This window comes from Crocodylus porosus, unplaced genomic scaffold (genome assembly GCF_001723895.1).
Source record: "Crocodylus porosus isolate Cpor-Errol unplaced genomic scaffold, CroPor_comp1, whole genome shotgun sequence".
Lineage (NCBI taxonomy): Eukaryota > Metazoa > Chordata > Crocodylia > Crocodylidae > Crocodylus > Crocodylus porosus.
This window is the reverse complement of record NW_017728931.1, coordinates 138,972,389-138,978,166: the sequence shown is the minus strand read 5'-3', so window position 1 is coordinate 138,978,166 and position 5,778 is coordinate 138,972,389. Positions and strand designations below refer to the sequence as shown.

Here is a 5,778-nt window from a genome sequence, read left to right as displayed (position 1 = left end):
CAGAGATGGTCAATACATATTATGGGAATAAAGAATTAACTCAAGGGTTTGGTCACCAAGATGACCACTGCTGAATAATATATATATTTATATTAGAAATTAGAGTTGTTTACTTAGCTTAGTTCTATTTGAAGGCACTTATTTTCCCCAACAAAACTACGCAGTTCTGGAAGAGGTCTTATAAAAGGAAAAGGTCTTGTGGAAGAGGACTTACAAAACCTATGCCTCATCAAAAAGTCCTGTCCCAGAACACTTCTGTAGCAGAAAGACTCCACTTTGCTATAGCATGTTTGATTGGGATCATTAAGGAGAATGGCAAATTGGGTATTGGTCTACTAGACTGGCAAGTGTCTGCGGTAGTCCGAGGTAATGCTTTCAGTTAAGAAGTCATATGCCCTAACTTCTGCTAGACAGATGTCAATGAAGTGCATGTAATTCGGCACAGGATCTTGGGTCAGATTCGGATGGGTTAACTGGGTGCCTAAATAGGACTTGGGTTCCTGGGGTCTTATCTTAATTTTATCTAGCAATCATCATTACTAAAACACAGAAAGAATTCTAGAAGCAAGGACTAGAGCTCTGGCCTCCTTACATCCAGACAGATGCCCTAACCAGAGGCTTGTAAAGTCAGGTTCCTTGGGGTGCTGCAAGATATGTCTAAGGGTGACACACAGTATTGGTACTGTTAGGTGTTCAGGTGCCTACACATGATTTACAAGACAACCCCAGAGATTTTATATAGGAATTCATAGTGTTAAAAACATTTTAACCTATTGCAGTCTTTCTGAATTCTTCTGCAGTAGAATAATTACTTTATAATTTTTCCCTAGTCAATTAAAGAATGAAAGCTAAAAGCTGGTGCCTTCCAGCAGGTGCCTGGAGTCTAATGAGGGGTAGTTTGTGTCAAAATGCTGAGAATCACTGCAGTAGGGTAGTATGCATCTTCACTCTTCTGTTTTTGAGCCATTGTGGATCCTTCATTTTTGCTGAACTCTATGATCTAAAGTAGGTTGTAAAGGATGCCTAGTGGATTAGTTCCTCTGAGGAATTAGGCAGAGTTTAGGTATAGTCCCTGTTCCTTGTTTTAATCACGGTTGAACTTGGATGGGAGCTAGGGACCTAGTGGTCAGATTGAGATGCTTCTTCATATTTGTAGAAGCCTAAACTCAGTTATTTAGTAATTTTTTGTGGCCAAAATAGGTTCAGAATGAATTTAGGCACCCAAAAGGGTGCGTGACTACTTCAGCTGGATTATTCTGCATTATTTTGTGACCTAGATATTTAAATTCTTTCAAAGTCCTGTTTATCATTCTTGATTTAGATCTGAAGTGGTTCTCGGGAAACTAGATCTACTCAGATAGTAAGTCAGTCCCGTTACAACGAGAAAGCACTCACAGCGGTCTCGAAGAGAGCTAAAGGAGGTCATCTTTTTTATATAGTTCCTCTTTTCTTTCCTGTAGTTCCATGTCTTTGTAGCTGGGCATCATAAATCGAGAATGCATTTTGTCAGATGATGTTATCGTAGTATAGTTCTACAGGGTATCAGTCTGCTGCTAGTATAAACCTTGAAGTGAGTTTTGAACCACTGACATCGTATTCTTATGGATCAACTTTCTAAAATGCTTATAGAAATTCACTATCCCAATCAACACCTGCTGGCTTGTAGTCGTCCTTATGCTGATGTCTCAAATGGTCATCACCATTGTCATTGATTGTTAGTCTCTTGATAGGAGGATGACGGTCTTCTGTTAAGCAGGGAAATCTGCAGATGGCTGAGGAGGCTGGTCTAAGAGCCGGGGGTTCAACTGCAGACATGGCAAATGGTTCCAGGAGAAAGGATTAGATCTTGGTGATGTTTAGTCACAGGTCTTCCGTTCCTCTCACATATCCACCTCCATAGTGAGGTGAGTTTACTCAAAATGATCACTGCAGTGTAGCACTGTGCCACTGGGGACAATTCAGTGCTGGAGTCTTCCAGGTATTGATGTTAATATTTCATTTTTCAGATTGGCTGTCAGAGTGTCCTTGAGTCTCTTCTTTTGCTCACGTCTAGGGCAGTGACTATCAGTGAATTGGGAGTAACGGGACCTATTGTGGAGTTGGACAGCAGGCGTCTTTATGACGTGTTCTGTTCAACAGAGCTGGTGCCGTATAAGCGTGGCGTCAGTACTGGTGTATTTGTTTGAGTCAGAACACTGGTGTTTGTTCTTCTGGCCTTCCAGTTGATATGAAGGATTTTATGAAGACATCACTGATGGTAATGTTCCAACACTTTTAGGTATTTCTGATATGTTGTCCACATTTCACATCTGTACAACGGGGTGGGGATAACAGCAGTCTGGTATATGAGAAGCTTGTGGGTCCTGATGTCATGAACATTGAAGACCATGATTTTGAAGATGTCCAAAGGCAGCACTGACGGGTTTTATCTGGTGTTGAATATCGTTGTCTACGATTACTTTTTGGGAAAGGTGGCTACCCAGGTAGGGAAAATGCTCAGCTCTCTCTAACAGCTATCTTCTAACTTTAATGTATGGAGGAGCAGTTTGTTGGTTTGGGGTGGGTTGGTAAAGTGTCTTGGTTTTTGGGAGATTAACCATGAGTCCAAGCATTTCATACGTCTCTTAGAAGCAATCAGGAATGAGCTGGAGCTCTTCATATGTTTGGGCACATACAATATAATCATCAGCATTTTGAGGATCAATAATGGAATTGTTGGTTATCCTGGATTTGAAATGTAGCTGGTTGATGTTAAAGAGATTCCTGTCTAAGTGATATTGGATGCTGACTCTGGGTGGAAGTCGATCAGCAATGAATAGCTGGAAAAGAGTGTTTGTACAGTTACACATCTTTGCTCGACTTGTAATAGTAAAAGGCGTCTGTTTACAAGTCATTGCTTAGGTTGATAGCTATGCTGTTGTCATGAAGGAGTCTGATCATGGTAACAAAATAATAGGCAAATAAAGATAATTTAGGACTGATTACATTCATTGATGATTATGAATGTAATGCTGATTGCTATACTGAGCATTGAAGTCATTGCAGGTCTTTTTGCTCACTTTAATGGACATTTAATAAGCTGCTTTAGATAAAATCATGTTAGTAGATTAAAAATACATTCAGTCTATTATAGTAAACCTGTTTTTATTCTGTGAGAGGCATTAAGCCTTCACCTTTGCATTTAATGACTTAAATAAAGTCTTCAGGGCACAGTTAATATTCAGTTTGAAATTTGGTAGTGTTAATATGTTGTCATTGCTTCAGAAACAAAAGGAATCCATTTTTGGTGAGGAATGTGAGCCTAATGTTTATGATGGTTGAAAAACTACTTTTCAGAAACTTCCATTTATGAAAGTTGGTTACTTAATTGTACGTGAAGCAAATTTGATTTATGTGATTTTACTTCTTTTTTTGATTTTATGTGCAAAGTCATTCAGAACCAGGGCTGTGCTTTAGTTATGCTTCAGACTCCTTTTGGATAAGTATTTGCATATCTGTACTGAATTCAATTCTGTGACTTCAGCATCTTTTTAGATATCTGAGGTAACTTTACATTAATACTGGTGCTTTGACTAGTTAATTTAGTTATGGCAGTATGGAGCTTAATGGAGGCTGATATAGCACATGATGAGTGGATACTGAGTAGAGTATGGGCATGGACAGATGTACATATGAAACACTCTGCAGCGCTTCACATTTGCCACCAAGCTGATATGCATTGTGTGTCTGTCTCTTCCCCCCGCCACCCCGTTTCCTCCCATTGCCTTTGCAGCATTTCCAGAGTGGTGCCGTAGGGCTAAGTACAAATGGTCAAAAATCCTGGGGCTGAATCAATTCAATCTTCACAGGTTAGCCTAAGCCAGGGGTGGGCAGTTATTTTGGGTGGAGGGCCACGTACTAAGTTTTGGCAAGCCATTGAGGGCTGCGTGATAGGCAGCTAGGGGCAAATGAATATAAATTTTCTAAATAGAATGGCTGGGCGGGCCGCATCCAGCCCCCGGGCTGCATTTTGCCCACCCTGGGACTCTAAGTTGTGTAGATTGAACTGCTAAGCAATTGAATCAACTTTCTCTCTTGATTCCAGAAATGCAGCCACATGCCTGCCGTGACTCAGGCCAGAAGCTGGGGGGTGCTAGAACGTGCCTTCCTCCTTGGTCGGAGCAGACATCTTTCGCCCAGGCTAGCCTGCCACCCTGTGAGGTATGCAGGGGAGGTGCAAAGCATCCTGGGATGTTGAGGGACTGTAAATTAACGTGAATCTGAAGGGGATCTGGGACAGAAGTTCAGTAAACTGATTTAAACTAAATCAGTTAAGTCTGAGACTACATCCGTTCAGGTTTATCTTTAAACTGGTTTCTGCCATTTTGAAAGCGGTTTATGCGCATTGAACTTCTATTGTGTTGCAGATTTGAACTGGCTTCCAATCACTTAGACCAGTTTATGTGTAACCTCTGTCCCTAGCCTAGGGCATTTTAAGCAAGCTTTAGTTTAAGCACCCACACTTACATTTTGAAATGCAGGATGCTGAATACACAAGACACTGTGGGTGTTTTAATTGGAGTGGGTCCCAAAAGCCACTCTACTTAACCCCCCCCCTCCCCCCACTTATCCCCTGCCCTGTGCATAGGCACCCTTAGAGCTGAACTCATTTACAGACATGCAGTGACACTACTTGCCAGGGGTGGGGAACAGGAATTCGTGCATACCTCTTGGCCTCCAGTCTCCGGAGCTGTTTGTGAAGACAGCTAAACATGCAGGAGAACATTCATTAGCCATCTGCCTGTACCTCATCCCCTCCCCTGTGGTGGGGAAGAATGGAGCATTGTGGGATGTCGGAGGACTGCTGGAATGTACAGAAGTAATTCAGAGATGATCCTCTTTTTTTATTTTTTTTTTAGGCTTATTTTTGCAGTATTTTAGCTGTTTTTGAAGTACTCTGGCTCTATGTGTCTGTACCCTTAGTATTTGGAGCGTTTCAAATGCAGTTCAGGGCCTGTGGTTCTCCAGGACTGCTATTTTTGCTGTGACTGAAGTGTAGATACTCTTTGTTTCTCCATCTTTGTTCTCTTGTTTGCTTTACTGAGCACTCCTAAATATTTTCTGTACAGATATGGGAGTTGATTGATTTGAATATCCCTTTGTCGTTAGAGTAAAATGTTTTTTACATTTTATAACTGATTAAGAATAATGTGGCATACCAGTTTTTTGCAGGGTAGAGCAATGCTTTAAAGACGGCCTTTCTCAACCAAAACCTGTTGTAATTAGGCCAGAAACTGAATGGGCTATTGCTCTGTATTGAAAAGTGAGATCAGGCCTTTTGTACACCACTTGATTTGGGTTATTAATCCTTTTACACTGTAAGCTACATGCAGAACTGAGTGCTTTATAGTTTTTGTCTTGTATTGTGATAAGAGCTGGTTTTGAAGAGCTACAAACCATGGCTCCATTTGGTGTGTTCGTGTCTTCTTAAAATCCTGTAACAGAGTTTGCTCAGAGAAACAGAAGATGGAGAATTAGGGAATTTGTAGGACAAGTTTCAGTTTTTTAAAGGCCAATGTTAATTATACTCATTATATGATGTGTAATGCTGTCATTTACACAGTTTACCAGCTATTTGTCTTTACAGGCATAAATAATGTCAAACTGAATTATTATGTGTTAGCAACATGTCTTATTCCCCTTCATTCATCTGCTTTCCCCGCTACCTTGCTTGGACTCTATTCTCCTATGCTGTGCCGATACGGGCTATTTAGAAGTGCAGCTCACTAATTAGTTTCA

At 40.9% G+C, this 5,778-nt stretch overlaps 1 long non-coding RNA gene across 1 annotated transcript in view; it reads left to right on the top strand.

The window, feature by feature from the left end:
• The first annotated feature begins 4,087 nt into the window (after positions 1-4,087).
• Positions 4,088-5,778, top strand: part of LOC109315830 — a 99,873-nt gene continuing 98,182 nt past the window's right edge. Inside the window, exon 1 of the long non-coding RNA XR_002102623.1 lies at positions 4,088-4,200. This is a non-coding gene — a long non-coding RNA (uncharacterized LOC109315830). The remainder of the gene's footprint in view (positions 4,201-5,778) is intronic.